The sequence below is a fragment of the Lepisosteus platostomus genome, chromosome 1 (assembly GCF_059453375.1).
Source record: "Lepisosteus platostomus isolate fLepPlt1 chromosome 1, fLepPlt1.hap1, whole genome shotgun sequence".
Taxonomy (NCBI): Eukaryota; Metazoa; Chordata; class Actinopteri; order Semionotiformes; family Lepisosteidae; genus Lepisosteus; species Lepisosteus platostomus.
In genome coordinates this window covers 7,955,027-7,981,052 of record NC_142611.1, presented here as the reverse complement: position 1 = coordinate 7,981,052, position 26,026 = coordinate 7,955,027, and the positions used below count along the sequence as shown (strand labels likewise).

The window sequence follows — 26,026 nt, the reverse complement described above, 5'->3', positions numbered from 1 at the left end:
TTACAGAAATATTTTACTTTTAGTTAATAAAAATACAGTGCCATGTTTTAGAGAAAATGGAAATCTTAGGTGTTCAAAGTAATATTTATATTTAGCACACACATCAAATTACGAATGTAATCTAGTACTGATTCATATTAGACAGTCCAAGGTAACCATAATAAACACCCATTAATGGTAATGTTAAGTACACCGAAGACATTGCATCTTTTCCCTCAAAGCAACATCATTATCGTTATTGTAATTATAGAATATTCTTAAGAGAATTTTAGTTTGAATCCAGCCTTTTGTATGATTAAATGTTATCACATGCTCTGTTTCTTTAACATCGACCCACAGATACCAAAATAAAATGTGGCAGATATTGAAAGGGAAACTTAAACTTCAAGTAGTCAGCTAAAAAAGAAACCCAATGGCATTAGTCTGAGTCTTCTGTAATCCGAACCTTGCACTTAAAATGAATCATAAAGACAACATCCACTATTGAGAGAGGAAACCATAAAATTATCTACAGTATGACCATAACACTATGCAGAAAGATCTGGGAAGTTCTTTGCCAAAGAGAAATTTCCCGAAAGCGTTTCTTGAAAGTGTATGATACAATATTATGTGATGCAATATTTATATGAAACCTTATATCAAATAATTTGACAGAATGAGCTTCAGTCACGCACAAAGGGTTGAATCTGAGACAAGCTGCAACTATTACCAAATGTGTAGCCCCAAGCACTGGAAAAGGTTACTTACAGTATACTTATCTGCTTTTAAATAAATAAAAATAGTTTTTCTAACAAGTAAGCCAAATGATATTCAAAACCAAACGCAATGTGGAAATGTGGAATAAACATATTTAGTCTTGTTTATGCCACTAAAGTTCTTTGAAGTTTAAATAAATAACCAAAACAAATTAGCAAATAAAATGCTAGAAGGTAACATTTTAAAGAGTATATTATTTTATGAATTTTATAAAATGTTTTAGTTTGTCTTAGAGCCATTGTGATGCCCATGTTTAAGATTGATATATTTTTGATACATTATACCAGTAGAGCAGTATGCAGAGTTCTCATTAGTAGACAGCTCCAGGGTGAATGATTGCAAAGTATCTATGAAAAAAATTGACTCATGCATTTTCTAATTGAACAGCTGAAACATGGAAACTCTATTAAAAATAAATTACATATCCCTTGGGAAATACCTGCTAAAACTCCACTTGAGCAGCAATTAGGATTATGTAGCTTCTTTTTTTTTAAACTAGGCAATAGAAATCCAAAAGTTGTACAGCATGCCAACCAGTATCTTTTATTAGTTAATATGAAAACCTTCAGATGTTGTTACTAAGTATAAAATGGTTATTTACATAAACTTCTGTTCAGAGAACGTATTACACATTATATCAGTAATGTCCTGTCATACTTCTGGAAGGCTTGGGTAACTGACATTTGTTTAGAACTGTAGAAAACACCTGAAGAACTGTTAAATTGGTCCAATTAACCCAATAATTGTAACTTTTAAAATGATTTAAAAGAAACGAACCCATTGTTCCCCCAAGACTAAAACTGGATACCCCAGAGAATTCATTCATGCTGTTAGAGAAGTAATTAATTTCAAGAAAAGTGATTTCAGAATAATATTAACTCTTACAATTTAGACGTGTAAGTGAAAGCTCCTGGTAGTTATTTACTTTACTACACACTTTACTTAGGTAACTTAAAGACTCATAGCGTTAAAAAAAATCATAGTCATATGGAAGTGTGTCTGTCAATGAGTTTTAATATTATTTGGAAAATTGAAAGAGACTGTTTGGAGGGATTGGCAGGGTCTGAGAATGACTTTGAGCACACATGTGCAAACAAAATGTAGTGAAACAAGTTTGCCCCTAAACCAATCAAGTATTGGAAGGTGGAATGTGCTAGTCAGCCGTGAGCCCCTAACTTGCTGTGTAGATTTTTTGCTATTGCCATTGGGCATTCATTCATTATGACCGATGTAAAACAAAAGGCAGCACGAGTGCAAATCTTTCAAATGGTGCAGCAGGATTTGATTAACCCACATGAGACATTTCTGTTTGGTTGTGGGGGATGGAAGTGAAGAAAACAGAAACCTGCAGCATCATCACCCACTCAAAGGAAGAGACATCTGCTAATAATACTGAACATTCCTTGCATAATAATAATTGCCTTGTATAATGCTTTGCATAACTAGGGATCCTAAAGTGTTTTACATATAACAGGAGATGCATTTCATGCACTACTGAAGTGCAACACCCATCTGGGTGACAAATGACAGCACCACCAGCCTTCTACACCACAGATCAAGTGGAGAAGTAAGAAACTACTTCAGCAATTGAATTAAGGGGAAATTAAGATTGAGCAAGCCTGTTGTAGAAATTTGACAGGGTATTATGGTAGAATGGCTATAGAACGAATGGGATACACTTCTGTGTGAAGGTATTTTTCCTGTAGCTGACATTGTGGAGGCCTGGAAAAGGGCTCTGTCAAGGGTGTGTGAAGGATAACGTCCATTTATGCAAAAAATATTGTTTTAATAGGGTTTAATATATTTGGGATGGAAGGAGCTGTAACGGAGATAACCGTGTATGGCAAACTCACTGATTCACACATGTTTTTGTGAGATTTATATATACAGTATGATATAAAAAATTCCTGTAGGTGATTACTAGAACAGGTGATTGCAACAGCAGAGCTTTAAATGTAACCCAGCAGTGAGACCCTGCAAGCACTGGAGAAGATGAAGCGTTCTTTAACCCAGCTGACATGATTTTGGCATAGTTCAGTCCCATCTTGGTACTTGTGACAGCATCGCTGACCTGGTGGTAAAACAAATACATTCAGTATTGACAAGTATTAGTCAGTTGTATTAAGGCTTCAGAGACACATAGGTCAATGTATTGTAAAACAACAACACCACCCTTGTCTGCTGGTTTGATTACACATTTTGTTCTATACTTACAGTATATTTACACACTCAAAAATACAATACAAATACAAAACAGACCATGTTTTTTTTAATGTATGTTTTTAAGCTTCAGTCATACTTTGTTTAACAAGTATTTTTGTAATTGCCTTTTTATGTTCTAAACAATTATTTTTTAAATTACTGCTAAGTGAAAATCTGCAGAATGGGTCTACCCTGAGGATGATGCTGAGGAAATGTTTGCTTAGCATGACATTTTAAAAATGCAAACACTAATACACTTTGTGTCCATCATTAAGATGTTGTTCTAACAAAAATATATTTTTTCATGTAATTAAAATTAGATCCCATATCTTGAAAAATCTGCATTTTATTTCTGAACTTTTTTAGCTTTAGCTTTTATAGCAGTCCCATAGTCAGGGTTTTCATCTCCTACAATACCACTAGGTAGTGCACTTGTGCTTTATGTCTTGTGATACAGACGGAAATGATAAGTATGCTCACACATCTTCACAGTTTATCTTTGCCAGTTTTCATTTATGAATATATATGTGATGTCACTTAAAACTCCTGGCTGGTTTTCATGTTATTTTGTCTAGCTTTGTGGAACAAAATTATACCCTTTGATTTAAGCTTAAAAGATGTGTTCTTCATTTCTGAGCAAAGTCATATCTGCACAAAATCATTTCTGCATATGCATCCATGTTCATTACACAGTTTAAATGCTATCAAACACCTTGCAAATAAAAATGCATGTACTTGTTTGCACAATGCCCAAGGTGAAAAATACACATGGATCTTAAGATGATGCTCTTTGAAATAAGTATAATATGTGGTAAATGGGATTATACTCTGTGTATTATTTTTTTTTACCCTTTTGTAAGTACTTTAGACCTTTTACAGTGAGTTTCCAAACCTAGTGTTGACAATAAAAAAAACACTTGAAACAACACTGAATATCTTTTAAGTGCTTGCACCACAACTGTCAAAATGAGTAAGGAGCTGTGTTAGCGTGCATTAGCTGCAAAAAATACAACCTCTCCAATGTTAAGCCTTCTTCATTATGACAGGTGACATCTGATGAAGGCTTAAAAAGCATCAGCTTAGACTTTATTTACTAAATAAAAAAAGAATGTACCAGGAGAAAGATCCCTCTAATAAAACCTGAAGTTCTTTGTAAAGTTTAATCACCTTCAAGACTGTGTCTGTCATAAGATAATGGCTAATTGTGAAATTATTTCAGTCAGTTACTGTCTGTATACGAAAACTCTAAAACTACAACTTTTGAAGTTAGAGATATACTATGTAGATATACATACAGTATACTTGCCTTGGAGGTTTCTTGAGAAATTAAAAACTGTTTTTCTTAATAGGAAACCCTGCTTTAACATTCTTGAAACATATATATATATATACACAAATGTATAGTTTCTTAAGAAAACATCCAGGAAAACAAGACTTAATATGCTATTTTGATTTTCTTTAAATTTCTGAATTGTAATTCCATAAAGATGGTTCACAAGAGTTATAAATATGTAGTTTCTTACAGCTTGTTTATCAGAAAAAATAGAAAAAATTCACAACGCTATGAAGGTATTCTTCTCTTAACTATGTGTATACTGCATACTACAAATGAAGGATTTTTAATAAATTATGTGTCCTAGTGAAATAAAAGATATAAAACAATACACTATATCAACAATATTTTGATTTGGTTCTGTTAAAAATTGTTATATACACTGTAGTGTCATATATTTAATCATTTTAAGTGGGTTATTTTTTATTAGAATTAAAGGAAACAGTACGTGCCAGGAAAATGTATTCATTGCAAATGAAAACTACAATGGCTTTCTCCTTCTGTACAATATTTTTCAAGTTAGCTGACATATCCACTAGATGGTGCTGTGATTCACTTCATAATTCTTAAGGATCTTGGCTGTTTCTTATCATGTTGCTTGTTTCTGAATTTTCTGAAGTTTGTCTCTAGCACAAACAACTCAATTTTCTCTCCTTTTTACCCTTCTCTTTAATCTCTCTCTTTATCTATGGTTCAAAAGCAGGGCTTTTAAACTATGTTATTTTCAAAACTTTAAATTAAATGTGTGTGATATAATTTTCCATTTTTAAAAAATTGAATGGTGGCAAGTTACTGATCAAGTTAAACAAAGTGTTATGGTGCACAAGCAATTGAAAACCATAGTTTTCAGTCTTCCAATGAATTTTAACCTACATTTCGCTGATGATTTAATTGAAATTACCGCAAATAAAAATAATCTGGAAGTGATTCTGATAAATTCGACTGAATTTGAAATTATAGTTTTGAACTGAACAAAACCATACACTGTGCTTTGCTGTTGAAATACAAAATAAAATGTTTATACTTTTTAAATCACATTTTCTGCAAAATACTTTTATGTTTTAAAAGATCATTATCTATTTCTTTACATAGAATATTATGCAGTTATTGAACTGTATGAACAAAATATGCAGTTCTTAGTACTGAGAAACATACACTTATGTTCTCAAGTCTTCAAATAAGCTTTATATTTTGGCTGTACAGATCCAGTCGTTCACATTACACAAGGTACGCTGTGTTAAAAACGCTGTGGGCATGGTGCAATATACCGCATGTTAATTGAAATATGATAATAGTATCCGGAAGCACCTTGTAAAACCGCCAGGTGGAGCTAATAAAGCTTAACGTCTCATGTACAGCATTTGAGCTGTCTCCAGGTTTTGAATCCCGGTCACTGCTGAAGGACAATCTTTTTCCAATTAAGAATTTAAGTTGTATTCTCTTTAGACTTTTAATAATTTTAAACTGTGTATTACATCATGTTAAGCATTAAACATTCGGTCGGTATATTTTCTAAAAGCAAGATTGCTCAGTTGGACTAAAGTACACAACCTTCCACCCTCATCATAAATATTTTAATTATGCATAAATACTTTATGCATCAAAGTCTTTAACTTGGTAACTTACATGGGTTCTGGTTTTAACATGGTTTTTCTAACATTATTAAGCTTATATAAAGTTACTTCATAAAAAGTTATAACGTTTTATCCTTTTCTAAGAATAGGTACTAAGAACACCACTTGCTGTTATTGTAAAAAGATAAATGTTGTAGTGATTTAACATCACTTGATAGAGGTTCTGTTCCATTACCAAGACTAATGGTCTTTTATCCTTGGTTTATTAAAAAAATAAACTTTGCCATTTGAAATAAACACCTGAATACATTTTGTCCTATTAATTATTAATTTAATATTATAAATTAATATTTACTGGCAGTCTAGCTTCTTATCCTTAAAACTAGATGTAACGTTACTGCTAAAACAACTGCAATATTAGATTCTTAGAATATAATTAGATTTGTTTCCTCATTAAGTTTCTAGTGGGCTCATACGGTTATAAACACTTTCCTTTTAACTTAATAAAATCACCAAATAAACAGATCCCTTTGAATAATAGTATAGGTATATTTTGACTGTGCAGATTAATGAATATCAATACAATGAACGAATACAAAAACAACATATTTGTAAGATATTGTACATGTTCTGCATCTGTGGGGAAGTGTAGTAAACAACCATGTATTATAAAACTATATTCCTCTATTATTGTGCAGAATTGATTCGCTCATTAAACCTCTCCAGAGATCTCTATCATATCTCCTTGCCATAAAAGCTTCTTGCTAGTCAATATGTATTGGTAGATGCATTGTGAGGTGTTCAGGTGACCATGATGCAATATTTGAGTGACCTTCAGCAAAGCAGTTTGTTAACACCATCAAATGCTGGGGAGACACAAATTGTGTTTTGTTTGACTACAGTTTTGGCAAGTATTTTAATCTTCTTAGATTAGACTTCTCATCTATTATTCATTTAATTGTACTTTTGTGTCTATACCTCTTACGTAATGGTGTCTGGCAGCAGTAAGGAGGGAAAGCACTTTTCTAAAATAATAAGCGTCCTGCTGTGTGTTTGGTTTTAAATCTGCCTAATTCTAGATTTAGTTTTCACTTGTCATGATTTTAAAGTTGATTGCCTTAGTGAAATTGCACTCTTTAGAAAAAAAGATAAAGTAATGTAAGAAGCTGAATTCTATTCATGAAATAACATGTTTATTTTCTGTCAGAGAGATAAGATATCTTGTTCCTTTTCATTTTGTATGATTGTATAAATAATCATAACTAATTAAATGTTGCTACTTGTGTGTATTTTTAGAAAACACAATGCCTAGAATAAAAACATATCTTGACTTATCCTAAGATAAGATCTTTCATTAAATGGCAGATTTCACTATTTTGTATTTCCCCCAATGGTCTGTATCTTTACCTAAGCTAGAATTTATGCAACATTAATCAATAGAAATTGTGATTTTGTCTCTTGGTTAATCATTAAATATAGCCATTATGCTAAGTATAAATATAGTGTGATTTCACTAAAGGTCCCTTTTGCTTTGTATACTTTTGCTTTGAATAAAAATAGGGACTTTGATAATTTAAAAAAAGTGTATAATCTTCTGTTAATCACTTAGCCTTAAAGAAAGCTAAAACAATGTAATCTGTGTTCTTGATGAACTTATTTATCAGATGCATGTACAGTAGATGACTATTGATATACTCATGAATGTACCCTGCTTATTGCCCACAAAATAATTCTTCAGTTAAAAAAAACAGGTTTGTTTCAAGACCAACATCACCAGCAGGTGGCAATATTGGAGCTGAATAAGCCTCTTTGTGCCATATCCCTGATGCTGTGCCTGGGTTAAATTGATGTTTCTTTTAAACTATATTTTAATTCAGATTATTACCACCTTGAAGAATAAAGTAGTTTATTATTTGAGATGTCTTCTTTCCTTGGTTGGGGAATTACAAGTGACTGAAAGAATTAACTTTTATTTACAACAGTAATGAAGTAAGAGGCCTATTTGTTAACGCGAGAGAGCTCATGCAAGATTAAAGCTTTCCTCAGGAAGTTTTTACATTGTATGCAGACTCCTTTAAATTCAAACTCTTGTTGAACGCCATCACCCTCACCATCTGTCTGTTCACCCAGCCATGCATTTGCTAGTCCATTGGTATTTCAGGTTAAACTCATTTAAAATCTCTCTTTTTCTCATTGTCCTCCTTGGTCTGGTGGCCCTCTTGTCTTCATGAAATGAACATTAAATGAATGACATTTTTTACTTTCTTTTTTTTCACAAAGGAAAGGTTTGGTTATTTCTCAAAGCACTACTTGAAAACATACAGTATATCAAACTTCTGTCAAGCAAGGTGTACAGGGTTTTTTAATCATGCACTATCACACTATCACTATCACACTATCACAAAAAACAAGAGAACGTGATGGTGTTCAGTAGCCAACATTATAATCTACATCAGGAATCTGGATCTTCGTGACTAAGAGGAAATATTGATCATTGACATTTTTGAAGCTGATGTACAGTAACAGATAGCATGGTGGTGCAGTAGTTCGCATTGCTGCCTTGCAGTACTAGGGCCCTGGGTTCTATGACCTGGGGTGCATCTCAGTGGAGTTCGTGTATTCTCTGTGTTTCCTCTGGGTGCTCTGGTTTTCTCCCACAGTTCAAAGACACACTGATATTGTCAGTTAAGTGGACCCTGCCTTGTGCCTGCTGCTTGCCAGGATAGGCTCTGGCTGACCGTGTATTCGGCTGCACCGGTTAAAAAATAGATGGATGCATGAATGTGGTGTGATTTATTATTAATTTAATAATAATTCCTGACAGTTACTGTACAGTATATAGTGCTTTTCTGGACATGCTACTCAAAGCGCTTCACAGGTAATGGGGGCTCCCTTCCACCGCCACCAATGTGCAGCTGGATGATACGACGGCAACCGCAGCACACCAGTACACTCCACACACACCCGCTATCAGTGGGTAGGAGAGCAGAGTGATGAAGCCAAAGTTTGTGAAAATTTGTCATTGGGACACACTAAAATCAGCTATGCTTGTCTTTGAAAAACACGTTTATACTATTTCCATGTCATTTTTGGGAATGTCCCATGGTAATTTTAAGTACTAAACACTATTTTGAAGGTTTGTTTTTACCTAAACAAGGAAAAAAAACATTATAAAGATAATAATCCCCTACTTAATATTCTAATTAACCATTTATCTTTTTGGTAAAAATGCACATCTTGAACAAAGTAATATAATGTCTTATTATAGGTTGCTTTGCATTAGGTACTCTGTCTACAGTACAGCAGTTGTGTGATCACCATTATACTATTTGTGAAAATATTTTAGTTAGGTTAATTTTATTAAAAGAATCAAATATTAATTAAACATTCAACCCAGTACTGTAATGAAAAACAATAACTGCCTGTCCAAATTGCCTGCTGTGTCGCACCAGTTGTGGGGAACTGTCACAATAAATGAAAACGCAATAGCTTAAGACACATAAGGTCCAATGGGCTAACTGTGGGCAAAATGCCCACAAATGGCAGAATTTGATTCAATTGCTATAGTGTGGGCAGTTTGGGAGCACAGCATACAGCATACAGGGTACAAGTAGAGAAAGTGAATGCAAATACAAGTTATTCATGAGGTCAGGTTTTCTCTGGCACCCAGTGCAGTTAATCATTTTGCATAACAATAATGTGTTCCGGGTACCCCTCCAGCATTACGATATCAAGTAGCTGTTGCGTAACAGTATTTGTTAATCCAAAAGTTTTTTTGCATGTACTATACTGTGTTTCCTTCAAAAATGACAACCTTTTAAAGCCTGTTTTGGCTGCGTTAATGACAGGAACTATGAACCCTTTTCAAACAGTTTGTTTCAATTTGATTTACGTTTGGCATTAAGCTGTACATAATGAATGTCTATGAGGTGGTACAGGAAAAAAAAAACAACAGCTCCACTGACATTGATTAAGAATTATAACAGGGCCTCTACTGTACAGTATATTGGTCTCACAAGACCTGGCTGATATACTGTAGGCCTAGAAAGATACATGCATTAGACAACTGGCAGAAAATAATATACACGATAGACATTTGTCAGGGAGTCGCTTCGATTTTACAGCTTGGTTTTATAGGCAAACTTTAAACATTTGCACAACTACTGTACATAAGGACAGTATTTTTCTTATTGTACTTAATAATTGAATAAATTATACACTTATTTTATTAAAAAATATTAATAAAAACTCTAGTTTATATGATGGTCAAAACATATACAGTATATTGTCGTGGAACCTGTTTTCGTTCAGTGTTTTACCCTGAGTAAACTGCAGTAACTGTTCCACAAGCATATGACTCCAGTTATAGAGAAATGTCTAAGCCAGTAAAAAAAAAAGAACTCCCATCCTTTGAAATGCAAGAAAACAAAGTGAAAAGTAAATGTGGGAAAAATCTGGTATGAGGTTTCTTATTTAGCTAAAACGTCAAAATCATTAGAAGCTGAAATATGGATTCATTGATTCATGTAAGCAACAGAAATCATAAAAGTGAAGAAGATGTTTGCTGTTTCTCTCCTTTTTTGTCCTCACCAAACCTTGAAATATCTCCCATATTTTTTTTTCTCTAGCCCCAATGTATATAGAGTTTTAGCTTCGGTTGACCTACAATGTACAGTAGGTTGAAGTGCTGCTTTTAGGGTGTACAAAAAGTTAACATGATTACAGAAATAATTGTAAAAAGTAATTATAAGAAATAAACATCTTGGCAATGCGTCTGTCTTAATCTGTTTTAAAAGGAGTGTAACCATGGTCCACTTACTGTAACTTCTTTAAAACCTTCTGTGGATGAGACTGTCTTGATGTCAGAATAAAATGTTTATTTCATGAGGCCACAAAGTCTCCAGTTTGAACATCAGTTCTCAGTTCTCTTGTATACTGTATATGTTTCACAAAATTTTCAGCTCATCATCTTTTGGTTTCTTTCAGTGTACAGTATAGTGAGTTATTTTTATACATAATAAAGTAAACTACTCCTTTTGACATGCATATACAAGTTTGATGAACAGTATCTGATATTTTTTGATTTCTGCTCGGTTATTGAGTCTGTTAGCAGGTACATTGTGTTCCATTATCTAAAATTGCTCTTTATTTTATTACAAATTATTAGTTTATTATACTCTTATTATTAGTATAAAATGCCTTTTACAACATTTGGAGGAAAAAACAGCTTTTAAACCAATTTTAAAAGATGCTCTTGACATTGATGAAGTTACTATCAAAATGACCCCTCTTGTTCTTTTATGTTCTCATGATAGTGTTAACATGAATTACAATGCTTATCACCTTATAGAGTATGTGTACTTTTTAATTTCCATTTACTTCCTTAAATCCAGGTCAGCTGCATGATATCAGCCCATTCCTGTCTCACTGACCTGATATGTAGTTTTCTTGATAATACTCTCAGACCTATTGGTAAATCACCCTCATACTGTATGTCAAGGGCTCTAAACATTTTCTTCAAATACTGGACAATTTTAAAAAGAGCACTATTGTGAAAATCTCATTCCATTTATAATGAACAATAAATGCCTATACACTTTCCAAACACTGAAGGTTTGAATGCACTAAAATTGTTCCTCAGTAAATGGACAAAGGAAATGATATACATGTATTCTCACCTTGAATTTATTTTATTTTAACAGAAAGCTTTACACTCAAGTCAGAGATGTCAACATTGGAACTAAAATGGGGCCATCACTTACCTACCTTTTTGTATGGCCTGTTGAACACTTTTACAGCAATAGGAAGGCAACTCACCTACTGTAGGCTGTACCACAGATACATCATCATCGGTATCATTGATATTTCCAGAAACTCAGTAAAGACCTACAATATGTAAACCTTTCATTTAATCTCGAGCAAATTTCCACCCAGATTTGAAATATACACGGAACATTTCATGATTCCAGCCAAGAGTATACTATATCATTCTTAGGCATTTTCTTGCATGACTTGCGAAAGTGCAACCAACCGCATATTGAAGAAACCAAAAGATGATTAGATGACTGCTTTGCGGAACACATACAAAGTATTCAAATTAATACCAGTTCCCTGTCACTTCAATAGCAATGCTCAGATTGCTGAAGACATCACCATCTGTGGCGTGAGTCAGTGTTATACAAATAATCCTCACAAACAAAAGAAGTGAGAATTGATCTTCAAACTGGAAGCTCAAGCAAACATGTAACTTCATGCAGTAAACATTTCATTCTGACACCATGGCAGCATCATCCACAGATGTTTTAAATGAGTATGTCTACTGACCCTTAGTTACATTTTTTTTCTAACCAGTCAAAGTATGTGCCAAATGTGCTGTAACAATTATTATTTGATCATTTGAACCTTCTGCACAACATAAAGCTTATTTTGTTCTGTTATTTTAAATGGGGCTGTGCTAAATGTGAAAACATTAGCACCTAAGCACAAACCTGTGGAGCTTGGTCATAGTCAAGACTCATCTTCCCAAGAGATTCTTATTCCTTTTGCACTACATTCACACATCTTACAGCATGCAAATCATTTTATAAACATGAGCTAAGATAAGGCTGGCAATGGTAACCAATGGCGTATATGCAGTAGAAGTTCGAAAGTAGTATTATAATGAACCAATTTACAATTCTTATATAGCAAATGGATACAAAAAAGGTACAGAAGAGCTGCAGAAAAAATATAATTGCTGTAAAAGTGAGCACATGTTTTAAAAATGGATATTATTATTACTAATAATACTGGTGATAATAGTGCATCTTTTAATAATTTTAAGACTTAAAAATGTTGATTAACATTCAGATATAATGGCAATATAGCAAGTAAATGATAAGCTTTTTTCACTATTTTTCCTGAAGCCTGTTCAGAAAAATATAATGTCAGACACAAAGCATCATCTAAATAATTAAACAATAATTGGGGATGTCTTTTCCATTCCTAAACAATGATAGATTCCAGTTGCCAAAACATCTGTGATAGAGTAAGTTGTAGTAATCAGTGCTTTATTTATCCCAGATGTGTTCAATAAGTGCCATGTTGGATGACAAAATGAAGCAGAGAATCACTGGGTTGACCTTATCATGGAAATATTGCATTGCACTCCAACTTTGAGTTGCCCTGTTGGAAAGCATATAAAACTTGATACATTTGAAAAGACACTATATAATGTAAAATGAAGTGTCAGTGAACTTCTGTAGACTGTATTTCAACATTTTCACCAAAGACCATAAGAAATACTACTGCCCCATTAAGCATAAAGTACTGTAGCATATGTGGGGTCAACAGAAAAGACTTATTTCTTATGAGTTATAAATGCAAATTGATCAGAGCAGAGGATGTTAGTAAAACAGTCTTGCAACAATGATGTTATCACTGGTTAAGCGTAAATGCAGTTAGTAAGAATTTTGATGTATTCACCATTCTGTAAAAACCTGACACAGCACATACAATGATCTTAGCAAGATCAAATTTTCAGAATTGCACATCTAAAATACATCTCCTACAACAAAATGCACAACAAAACTCACTGAACATAGACACACAACACTATTTGAAAGCTGTCCAGCAGGAACATGAAGTAGGGAAGTACATTGCGCTAAATATCTCCACCTGTGAACCAGTTTGTGCTAGTCCCGTTTATCCATCCATTTTCTAACTGCTTCTTCACCATACAGCTGTGTGAAAACAAGTAATGCCACGATCTAAGGAAAATTCTGAGGGCCACGGAAAAAAGTTATTGATGCTCCTCAGTCTGGAAAGGGTTACAAAAATATTTATTTAATTTCTAAGCGGTTCCACGAATCCACTGTCAGACAGAGTCTACAAATGGACAAAGTGTAAGACCACAGTCACTCTACCCAGGAACTGAGCTTTCATACTGTACAGTATATATGAAAATCCTAAAGGGTTCACAAACACTTTCTCAACACCGTACAGTATGTGTACAATATGTACAGTATGTGTCAAATTCAGATTTTTTTTGTTACTTAGTATACAAAAATAAGTTATTGCTAACATCTGAATTGTTATTTTATTTTAATTTTGTCAGAAACTGACACAGATAACATGATTAGAAAATGAAGAGCAAGATGGAGAGGAAAATAAGTGAGTTTTGATACAGATCATGTGGCATAGGAAATGGAGTATAAACCTTCACCTTGTTGGTTGACCTTTAATAAATTTGTCTTATCCAATATGAATGCAAATAACAATGCCTTTTTTGTGACATTTTTATGGTTATCGCTCTATCCAAGCCTAAATGTGCTGATGTTACAGTGCTAATGGATTCAGAGGTAACCTATGGCTTCAGTCTTGGTCAGCTGCCTTCAGAGTCACTTGTGTATGCATTGAGCTGATAAGTACTGCGGTTCATTTTCCTCTTGGCCGAGCACAGTAAAAAACTCCAGGGTAATAATTGCTTTAGCCTGAGACGAGGACGGCTAAATATGCTTGATTGCTTTCTAAGCTTCAATGCTGTGTAATGAAATATGGCTGCTCAAGGAAGGAACTATGAGATGGCTTTCTTGTCTTTTTTTTTTTTGGCATTGTTGCACTGAATCCCTTAAAGCATATTTTTTTATTTTACATTATCTTGGTATTAATGTTATAATTAAAGGTCAAATCCTGGTCTAATTATGGATTCCTCACCACATCAAAAAGACAGTTCCTAATATTCAAAGTGTCACACTTTTTTTAAATTTTAATTTGTGCATTCATTAGTATGGACAGGATATATCAGTAGGAAAATAATAAGCACTCTCAGCTATATGCACTCTTGTATCAATTTGTAGTCAAGGGCGCAATTTGTCTCGCCTTCCATCCTCCCTCACACATTTTATCTATTGAAATGACTTAAATAATCAAAAGCCAAAGTTTATGAGAGTTATTTATTTGTGAGTGTGGCAGTAATATAAAATATAGGTATTGTAAACAGTCTAATGAAAATTTCTTCTTGACAAAACTGACAGTTCTAAATGTGTTTAGAAAATGTAGTTATTTATTTTGGCCCTGTGAACAGGTCATCCAGTAAATTTATCTGCTCAGACTTTGGTGTAAATCTTATAAACTGAAGGATGTGGGTTTGAATACAGTCTGAATCACTTTGCTAAGCATTATCAGAAACTCCCAGGGATGTTGGATTTCAGATGAGGCTGAATGCACTGGAATTGGCTTAGGTAGTAGTGGTTGCCAACCCTGCTGCTATTGGATTTTGATGACTGCTGGATTTTTGAGTTCCTAATGACAGGTCAACTTGTTGAAATATATTATACTGTAAGCAGTAGCATAGATTTATAATTAGTATCAACCCTGTACAGGTTCAGAATGATCAGATCCAGCTTTCTGAAATGTGTTGTGTTCTACTATTTGGAATTTTGATACGTTTGTAAATATTACATTTGAATTATATAAAGGTAAGGTTGTAGGAATATGGAAGAAGCTACACAGCCATGCCTGGATGAGAACCTTGTTTCAATCTGCTGCTAACTACCAAACAGGCAAGATAAGATTAACTTTAATTAAACATAAGCTTTGGCATGGTGGTAAAGTGGTTAGCATTGTATTCAATAAAAGTAAAGTGTAGGCCCTGTATTCAATTCCTTGGGTGCTGTTTGCATGGAGTTTGTTATGTTATGTTCTCTCTGGGTTTGTGTGGGTTTCTCCCAAGTGCTCCTATTTCTTCACATAGTCCAAACACATGCTGTTAAGTAAACTAGCTTTTGGGACAACTGGCGTTGGTGTGAGTATGAGTGTGTGTTTATATCTGTGTGTGCCCTGTCTGACCGGAGTCCCACCCAAAGTATATCCTTCCTTTCACCCGTTGCTTACTGGGATAGACCCCGGTTGCCCTGCGGATGAAGCAGTTTGAAAATGGATGGATAATAATAACTTTAAAAAATCTATATTTTTTTATGTTCATGTAGCATAGTCGACCCAAGAACTGAACATAATGTGAATGCTACTTACCATGCTGTGATTGTGTTCACTGAAATATGTACTGTAAGTGCCCTGCAGATGTATCAGGGGGTTGCATGGTAAGATGAAGCATAATTACTTATGTAATGAGAAGAAATTTGAAGTAATATAGAAAGTAGTTAATGAATGTAAATATTCCTTAAGTATTGGTATTTCTTTGTCTCAGTTTCAGAAAAAAATAATACAAAATCTGTCTAACCTTTGGTAAAGGAAATACAGATATGATATTCTGTAGCTGGACCAATGCCTGTGATTCAGAACCTCTCTCCTACAGGTGTGTTAGCTGAAATATAACCAATTGGACCTTTGCAGAAAAAAAAGGAACACTAATTTTGGGAGTCTCTGATTGTAATTCCTTCTTGTTTCTGTGCAATAAATTGATTGCCAATTAAGAGCTATTTTGGCAAAAGTAAGGCACCAAAATCTTAATAAATAAGGAGAAAGAGTGCAAAGATCTGTATACTGAAGTTGCTGGAGCAATACAATTGAAGTAGGGTATTTTGAGTTCAGAAACAGGTAAATAAAAGAGGAAATAAGAAAACAGAAAGGTACTGTAACAGCACAAGTGATTAAGAGTTCAGTTGGATGGAAAGGTGGATGGTTCAATTATTCCAGCCAACCTTTGTATTCTTATTTTAGAAATGCCTACTTGCCTTGTGTCTAGCAAAACTCTGTTAAGCCCATTTTCTTTATAGAATTTTCTTTTAAGAATTATAGAAAAGAAATGAGAATCATAAAAAGACCAGTGGTAGCTTTGTCTTACTGTACATAGGCCAAAGGGATTCCATCACAACAGATTTTCATTGCAACATTTATTTTCCTTATGAAAGCTTCACTTCTCTGCATGTGTATGACAAAGAAAGGAAAATGTGAATTCTCATAGCCAGGCTCAGAATTCAAACAATAAGGTTGTCTGGTGCAGGTACAGTAAGTGGGTTACCGTTGACTGAGACCCATATGAGTCTGTCATTGTGTTCTGCCAAGTACAAATCATGAAATCAACTTGATGTGCCTTAGAGAGCCAGGAAACATCCAATTGTTTAATCAACAAATGGAACTTTTTACCATGTAGGAAAAGTCTTAATTTTGGCAATGAACATTCTGAACAACCTGTGAAATGACAATGAAAGTGTTAAAAAATACTGTACATTTATTGCTTTTGTAGCCAATTGATTAATTTAGATAACAGAATGCCTTTAAGTACAATAGGAAGAAGAAATAAACTTTTGATCAGAAAGTTTGTTGTTATTATTATTAAACTGAACCACATGCACAAATGTGTTTTTTGTGTAGTTGAATATATGGTATGTGGGTTTTGGCCCAATTAATTTAAGAGACAGTGTATTTATGACTGAGAATACGAAGCATTTTTTTTACAAAAGTGTGAGTGTGCAGAATAACCCTGCCAGATACTGTACATTGAAGCATGCTAAGGAAAAGCTGAGGTCTTCTGACATAAATTAGCAACTAGTAACCAAGCAAGCAAGATGGATCTGAATCACATCCTCTTTTTTGTCACGTTTGGTTAGGTTTGTTTTTACCAGAAAGCAGATTTTGCTTGTTTTGGCACAGTGAAATTTGGAAAGAAAAAAACAACAACTGTATAATTATTGTACAAAGATGGTATTCAAAGTACGAATCAGCTACATAGTATGAATATATACAGTTTAGGAATAATAATAAGTGTTGATGGTGATAAATTAAGCCAATTGGCTTGAAATCTTATATACTTTAGGGCTTCTGTAGGCAAGATACGTTGGCTGGTCCAGATACTAAATTCTTTGTCAGCAGAGGCTCAAAGTATAATAACATATTAAGAACACATATATAATTAGATATATAGTATATTAGCTCAGTATAGAAATTACGTTAAATTAAGAGTTCATCTGGAATGTGCAGTATTCAGTAAATCCCTAAAACAGTGGGAATGCCCACATAAGCTGTATGCTATTACTGTATCTTACATTCTTGACTGAACATATTATCTGTAAAACGCTGAGGAGTTCAAGGGAATCTATGACTTTATTAATATTTTATTATATTTTCCAAATATTTTTTATATAATTCTAGCATGCATCCAAATTAGCAAAATGTTTATCACACATTTTGAAGCAACAACCCACAGCACATTTCTTCGTGTTGGTTCAATAAGTGCCTAATCATTTACACCAACATTAGTCTACAGGCGTATATGGGCATAGCAGCATCTGGTAATGTATTTAGCAGGAAATAGCCTGAGAAAAATCTTTCATCCCACTAATTCTTGAATAACACATAACTCTAATTTGCTGTGCTGCTTTAAGGAAAACACAGAGCTTGCTATTGTCATTAATTTTCACAAATCTAAACAATATTCTGCAAAATCATTTTATAGCTGTGAAATTAGACTTTTTGGCATATCAAAATCTCGCTTGGTTTCCTTGGAAAAGACTCTATAGTGTGTGCTGGCACAACTTAGCTAATCTTTGGTTTGAACTGCAATGTGTGAAGTATTCCAAGAAAGTAAAGGTAAAGTAGATGGATTTCTTTACCCAAACATTGAGGGCTTGCAAAATGGTCATGAGCTTAAATAGGTCATTTAAATGGCACTGGGGATGCTTTTAAAGATGATAGCATTATGACATTCCCATTTTTTCTATTATCCTAAGAGCTTATTTTTAATTCAGATTGACAACAAAATTGACATAAGGATTTATAGCACAATTCCTGTAAGAAGATACATTTGTTTTTATGTTTGTTATTGTTTCTGAGTGTATTTGTGGTATAAGGGTTGTTCTTTATCATCTCTTATGAATTGACCTTTGAAAGCATTGAAAGCTTATTAGAATTTGGCCATCTTAGTAAACTGATATATATTTCATGTTAAGTTTGATTTTCATTATTAATGTATACAGTATCTGTGTTACATACAGTATGACTGTTAATACTGTAACATTTGTGTAAACTTTAGAAACTGAAACCACCGACTCACTATACATATTAAAATATCTTCACAGCATCAGTCACCAGATGTTACATTTTGTATTGCTAATCAAAAGCACATGAAATTAAATAAATAAAAAGAAATGTATAATGAGCATCAAGCAATATAAAATTTGCTTTCTATTGAACTACGTTGCAGTAGAAGGCTTAAATTGCAGTAGGTTTAAAACTCATAAAATGGTACTGTATGTACTGAAAATATCTGAATTCATGTAATAACTTAAAAGACTGAATCAATTTTAAATGATCGAGCATTTCATTTCCATTATATTGTGAACACACTTCATCATGATCTAATCAATTTGAGAAAAAAAGAAGTAATTTACTTTTTGTATGAAGAAAATGGTGTCAGATTGAGGACTAGAAGGTTTTCAATAGAATCAATCCTTGTAAGAATTCAAGCATATTTATGTGTAGAATACTGACTGAAAGTCAGAGGTAGCAAAAATGTTTGGTATGAGAAGAAGGGATTTCTAAAGAGGAATATTTTCTTTTTTATGATCCAATTCTTAACTTAAACATAATGCAAATTATCTTAAATTTAACATAGGATTCAGCAAGGCAAGAAACCTTATATTTCCTGTTTTGAAAACACATTAGAACTAGGATGGGCATTGTTGAAACTAAAATAATATCCATTGTCCAGATGAGGGTCAGTGTACAATATCAACCCTCACAATTCAAAACTAAATCCAGAGTGTAGTATGTAAAATTGTATCATACACTTGATTTATCATTAGTTTATGCACAGTTCACTAAAGCTTTTTGCATGTATCTTTTAAATCGTTTCAAATATTAAGCTGTGAGTTCGATCATGGTTAGATGGTCAGATCTATCTTTGTATAAAGCAGAATCTTTGAACAGAAAGTTCTCAAGCACCTTCACATTAAACAAAAAGTGTCAAACTTAATTCACTGACCACCCTGTGGCAATTTTAGTTTCAAGATATGAGATAAATATACAATCAAGAAATGTATGTACCAATGTAAAAATGTACAAATGCAAATTGTCCAGTATGGAAAAAAAAAACTTATTTTAAGTAATATCACAATATTTGGAGTAATATTCTTTACTTTTGATTGTCTGCCTTAGTAAAGGTTGTCAAATCAATTTTATCTCTTAACATAGTAAATGCAAAATACTGTACAACTGGATGACAGGTCCATGGATATAACCTTATATACTGTATATACATTTATAAATATCACAACTATTTGGTAACTTTTGTGATTAAGGTGCTATTTAGGTAACTTCTCAAGTAGTGCTGAAGAACTATCTTAAATGAGCTGCTATACACAAAGTCTTCAAAGAGTTTTAGTATTCAAAGAACAGTATATGAGTAGAGAAGTTTATTGCCATATGTACAGTACACGTACTGTACATTGGAATTCTCAATCGCGCTGATCTCTCAGGACACACACAGTACAACAGACAACACAACACCATGTAGACAACAGGAACAATAAATACAGTATGTTGTGGTTCAGATAATCCACATACTGTAACTATTATAATATTATTATAAATGATAATAATTAAAAAAAATCACATTCAGGTTATGTCTGTATTATCATACTGAACCCATATTCTTGTCTCATAAATTTACAAAAATGAAGTATGTTGAATGTCCCTGGTTTTAAATATAAAATATACTGTAGGTTATTATTGAACAGGAAATCTGACTTTTGTGTTTAGCTTGTCTGATGTTAGTCTTACGTTCATTGTAAATTAAACTGCATATAGAAGTTTTCTTGTTGTTGACAAGCTTTGCTTCTGACAAGGATGAGGGAATTCTAAACAAATGCTAGGTTTGTGCTCAAAGAACAGCTGCCATTTGTCTTTGTAATCTTCGTTTAAAAAAAGGCAGAAGTGATGAGTAGAAATCCAAAGGGTTGCGGGTGGTAAGCAAGAAAATGAACGAGACATTCATAAGCATATGGTATAGATAAACACTGAGACTCATCAAGAATTGGTGAGATATTGCCATATGGCTGTACACCTACAGTATCTGCCTCATTCTGCAGGAACTGTGAAGTCAAACATTCCTGATATGAAAGTCTAAGTTTAATATATTGAGGGAATCCAGTGGCTGTTGTGTACATGTTAAATTAAGTCCCATAACCTGCTCAGTTCATAATGGAAAGAAACCTCCGAGCTAGTCTTCTCATGAGAAGGTCACTGTTGCTATGTAGGGGTCTCGACTTGTAGCCTAGCAATTTCAACACTGTTCTCAAATAAACACCTGTTCCTCTGCTATCAGCACATTTTGTTTCTGAAACAAGTGTTTTGTATTTATGGCACTGTTCATTACAGCTTGTCCTGTGCTGCTGTTCTAATTGTCATCATGAAACCCTCAACGTGAACCCTACACTTTAAAAGGCCGTTATGAATTTTATGAGCCTAACAAACTTGTCGAGGCGCCTGCTTTTCAGCTGCTCGCAATCATCTGCAGCCAGGTGTTCACTTCTGCTTATGACCTCTTTTATTTGCTGCTGATGGTGATTTAAAATGATTTCCTGCACTTTACGGTTGCTGTGGAGGTACACTAGCAATTAATTTGATAACATTCATTATGTAGAATGCTGTCCCATTTAAAATTAGAATCTGCTAATTACGTCACTAAATATTACAAATTTATCTTTTTTTCAGTTCTCTTTCCTGAGACGACAACAACAGGATGAACCTTGGGGAAAGGTAAGGATTTCAACATATCAAAATACCATGGCTGTGTTGGAAATTCAAATAAAAACATCGTTCCGAATTTTACCGGAGACAGTATGGTCATTTCTTGTTTTCTGAAAGACATTCTGATACTAAAGTAAACCTAAGTCTGGTTTCTCCCTATGAAGAATGTGGCAAAAACAAACAATATGCTTAAAGAAGATAAAGGCATTAACATGGAGAACAAACTTTTTAAGTTTTAAATTTGCATTGTGAATTTTAGTATAAAATCTAGTTAAGGCCTTTTTGTTATAATTTACATTCTATTTGTTTGGATAAAGTCTGAGGCCATTTTTAAGCAGTCTGGCTGATAACTGATATTAGATCCAAATAATGAAAATCTAGAATCAAAATAAAATGTTATTTTTTTTACATTATACCTGGTGAAGCATACCGGTATCATCCCATTTATATTGTACATCTGTCAAGAACGACAACAGAAAAGAACCACATTTGAAGTGTTTTTAGAAGCCCCTTTTAAAGGACTTGAAATGATAATATACTGTAGGTACTTTTTCTGAATTCATTTCTATGTTATGCTCTACAACTTCAACAGTATAAAATACATTGTAAAAGAGAATCCTTCACAATCTGGCAATGAGTTTTGTCCAGAAAAGAAAAAAAAATAACCTTAATTATTCATCAATGCAAAAATGTTTCATGGTAAAAAACAGCTGTTTGCATTCTGCTTTGAAATACATTATTTCATTAAGGGTAAATGTAGTTTTGTTATTCATACTTATTCTTATAAGTAGGAATAAAAACATATGTACAACATTTTCTGCATCTGTAAAAACAGGAAAGAAAGGAAGAAACATTAGTGGCAGGGTCAAAATTATCATCTAATTTTGGCAGACTTGATTACAGCCTCTATAATAAGTAAATTATAAAGTAGCCTACAAGAAAAAGTAGAACAGGTGGTCACACAGACGTACAATATCTGCAGTTTTCTTGACTGAATGCACGGAAGGACCAAATCAATTAAATTCAGCCTTATGTTATTCTTTAAAGATTTATTTCTCAGATTTCTAAATGCCTACAGGAATGTGTCAATGAAAAATCTTTTTCTTATATTTCTTGTCCCTGTCATCTCTGTATTTGTGTTCTTGATGGCTTTGCTTCCCTTAATTACAGAAAAGCTATCACTTTAATACAGTGCATACCTAGAACACCAATTTTGCAATGCACCTCTTTAAATGTACAGTATATAACAAGAATGTGAAACAAAGCAGTGCACTTCACATTTTGAAAATACTGCTTCGCTTTTACTATGACTGGGATTCCCCAAATGGCAGAGCACAGCCGGGTGATTCCTTCTGAGTGATGGGCTAAGATAAGTGGGGTAATCCATAGAATCCATATTGTTCCACCTGTAGCCGGGTATTTGCTGCAGTTATATCAGTGAGGAGTTCACACTCCTTTAATGCATTGTGGAGCAACATATTATTTAATAGAATTCTTGATGAGTGAGCAGGTTGGAGGAGAATGTCTCCCTCATTCTTCTGCACGAAAAGGAAGTGTCGCTGTGAGATGAGATGCAAAGAAACAACTGGTGATTCCACACTGGGTGGGTTTACAACGGAAATGCAAAAAGCTAAAAAGATATACTGTAGCATCCGATCTATATAAAAAATATGAGCACTTAAATAATCTCTAGCCTTTTTTTTAAAAAAAAACAACTGATTTTTTGGTGACAGTCCCAGCAGGACTACCTAATGGTAATTTAGATAATATAGTCCAAGACTCATCTTATTTTTGACTAATTGAAATTAAACAGTTAGTTTAATAGTCCACCACATCCACTGAGCCTTTTGTTAAAGGATCACTTCAGCAACATGACTACTTAAGTGGGTTACAGACTGCCACAGTTGTTTTGTGAATGAATGCACTTACAGTTATTTTCCACTTGTGTCGACATATAATATTCTTGAATTTCTGCTTATCTTGAAAATGTCCTTCCAGAATAATGAACACCTGATGTTCCCACATAATACCTTATGCTGTATTTACTCTGTATTCTTCAGCATTGTGACAAAAATCTGAAAAGATCTTATAATGTATCATTTTAACATCATGTAATTTATTTTAAATTAAATACCCCTTATTATATATAAGCAAGCATTCTGGACATTCATATTCTGTGTGTTGTGAGAGAAGTGGGTAAGGTTTAGATTAAGGTTGGCCAGCGGGTTAACATGCTGTGCACTGCGATGAAACCCAAGGTGACTACAGAGGCTGCAATAAGCATCTTGAATGCTCTTGTGCATGACTCTTTTGTTTGATTTTCTAACCACTAAAAAGGGAGAATAAAGTTGGGAAATGTCAAGAACTTGTCTGTCCTGTGTCACAGCACCTCCACACTATCACTTTATGATTTAATGCACAAATTAATATAGTTTATACTGATATCAATCCAGTTATTATCAAAACCTTAAATATATATAAATAAAACAAGAGAATGATTATTTGCATTGCATTTTATTTGCAATACAAATGTGAACTTCCGAAAACTATAAAAAAATATTATACCTCTTTTTCATCTGTTTTTAACTTGTTTTAAAATTGGGATATACTTTCGATTAAATTAACATGTACATTTACATGTTAATCTTCATTAGAATCATATTGATGTTATTGATAACCTTGGTTGAAAACAGCAGCATTTGGTACTTGTCTTTCTGTTTTTCCAATATGTATTTGCAAAAAGTATTCAGTAAACATGAAGGTACAACAGAAAATCAAGAGCTGTCCTATGGTCTATTACTTCAAATTCAATAATTTATCAATTGTTCTGCCTTTTTTCTGTTGGCTGGGGGACTTACTGTGTCTGTATGTACTGTATAGCTATTAATAGTCTAAGTGTGTGCAGGAGGCAAAATAGCAACAGCAGTGGGAGCAAGGAGTCCAAGAGAGAATCTTATCTTCTATGCACAAGTCTTGCCTGGAGCCTCTGCACAAGCTTATGTTTGACTGAACAGAAGGCCAGGTGAAACGAACAATTCCAATTCAGAGTCAGAAAGCCTCTGAGATTTAATACAAAAATGCAGTTCATTTTGGCAGGGCAGTGCAGTCCCTTGTATATTGGCTCAGACTGATAGCTGGCGAAGAGTATTTGCAGAGCAGTTAATGATATTTGCCCATAGACTCTTTTGGAAGACAGCTTTTACTGAAAATCCAGTGTTCAGCAGGTGTTGCATAATCTCAGAGGCTTTCGTTTTATCATTTTATTGTGTCCCTAGAAAGAAGGTATTGTTGCGAGGCTTCCATACATGAAAAGGCTGCACAGGATTAAACAATTCATCTAAGGCCCCAGAAAAAAAGATTCAGAATTCAGTTAGCTAATTACAAAGTAAGCTTATTTGTTTGTTTTTAACTACAGTATATACATTTTTGTAATGATATACAGTATCTGTTGGAAAAATTATCATGCTACACTTTGTGGTCAATAAATAATTACTTGTTAATAATTACAATGACAATAGTTTAGCTTTAAAAGTACAAACAGGTACAGTACTTATACTTCTAGGCAATAAGTAAGAAATATTAGGCATCTTCTCAATTGTACCAACATTCTATAAAGACAACTATTATCAGTAAGCCATTTATTGTGATGACGATCATAGAAAGCTGGAATCTATCCCAGCAGCACAGTGAGAATATACAGTACATTTGCTCTCCTTCTATACAGGATGGTAGTCCAATGAAGTATAATGGAGAAATGGACAATATGTAGTGTTTTACAGAGATGGAAGGAAACCAGAGCACTGGGAAAAAAGCATCATGTAAACATGGGTAAAACTTGAAATGTCTTCCAGGCATACATGTATGAGGCTGAAATTCAACCCAGGACCCTAGAAGTTCAAAGCAACAGCACCTGTCCTGACACCCATGGGGTTCACTTGCTTCAGAGAAACAGATTACCTCCAATAGAACCTTTATATAAAATGTAGATCCTGTAGTACTTCATAATTGCTTAATTAAAACAAGAATTATTTGATCATCAACCAGACATTATGTGGTGATAGCAATATCTTGCGCTGTATTCTAAATGTCACCATGGTAACAGCTTTAGCCTTTGAGTTTTAGGGCAGGACAATTTGACCTCAGAGATGTATTAGTTTGTTATTTTCACTTAACTGAGCTTGTTACCCACTTTTATGCACCCTCAAAATACTTTGTCATTTAAATCATATCATACTGCTCTTTGCTTTCATTTTGTTACAGCAAATTGTCTATGTTGTGAGCATCCTGAAGTGGTCAAGATATTAAGTCTTTATTACTGTGTTAAGGTACAATGAGTAAAAGGCTACGGAAATAATCTGTGAATTATTAAGAATCATAAGAAACATTGTGACACTCATTGTCTGTCTAGTTTGTTTGAATTTCTTTCCTGCTGGAATTGAAATCATTTTGAGGAACAACATGATTATGAGGAATA

At 33.6% G+C, this 26,026-nt stretch overlaps 1 protein-coding gene across 32 annotated transcripts in view; it reads left to right on the top strand.

Annotated features, from left to right (window-relative positions):
* LOC148677633 (receptor-type tyrosine-protein phosphatase delta-like) overlaps positions 1 to 26,026 on the top strand; it is a 656,126-nt gene that overhangs the window by 215,366 nt on the left and 414,734 nt on the right. For all 32 annotated transcript variants that reach the window (XM_088606136.1, XM_088606233.1, XM_088607477.1 and 29 more), the window contains one exon: positions 21,517 to 21,561. The gene's annotated coding sequence lies outside the window, so the exon portion shown is untranslated. The remainder of the gene's footprint in view (positions 1 to 21,516; positions 21,562 to 26,026) is intronic.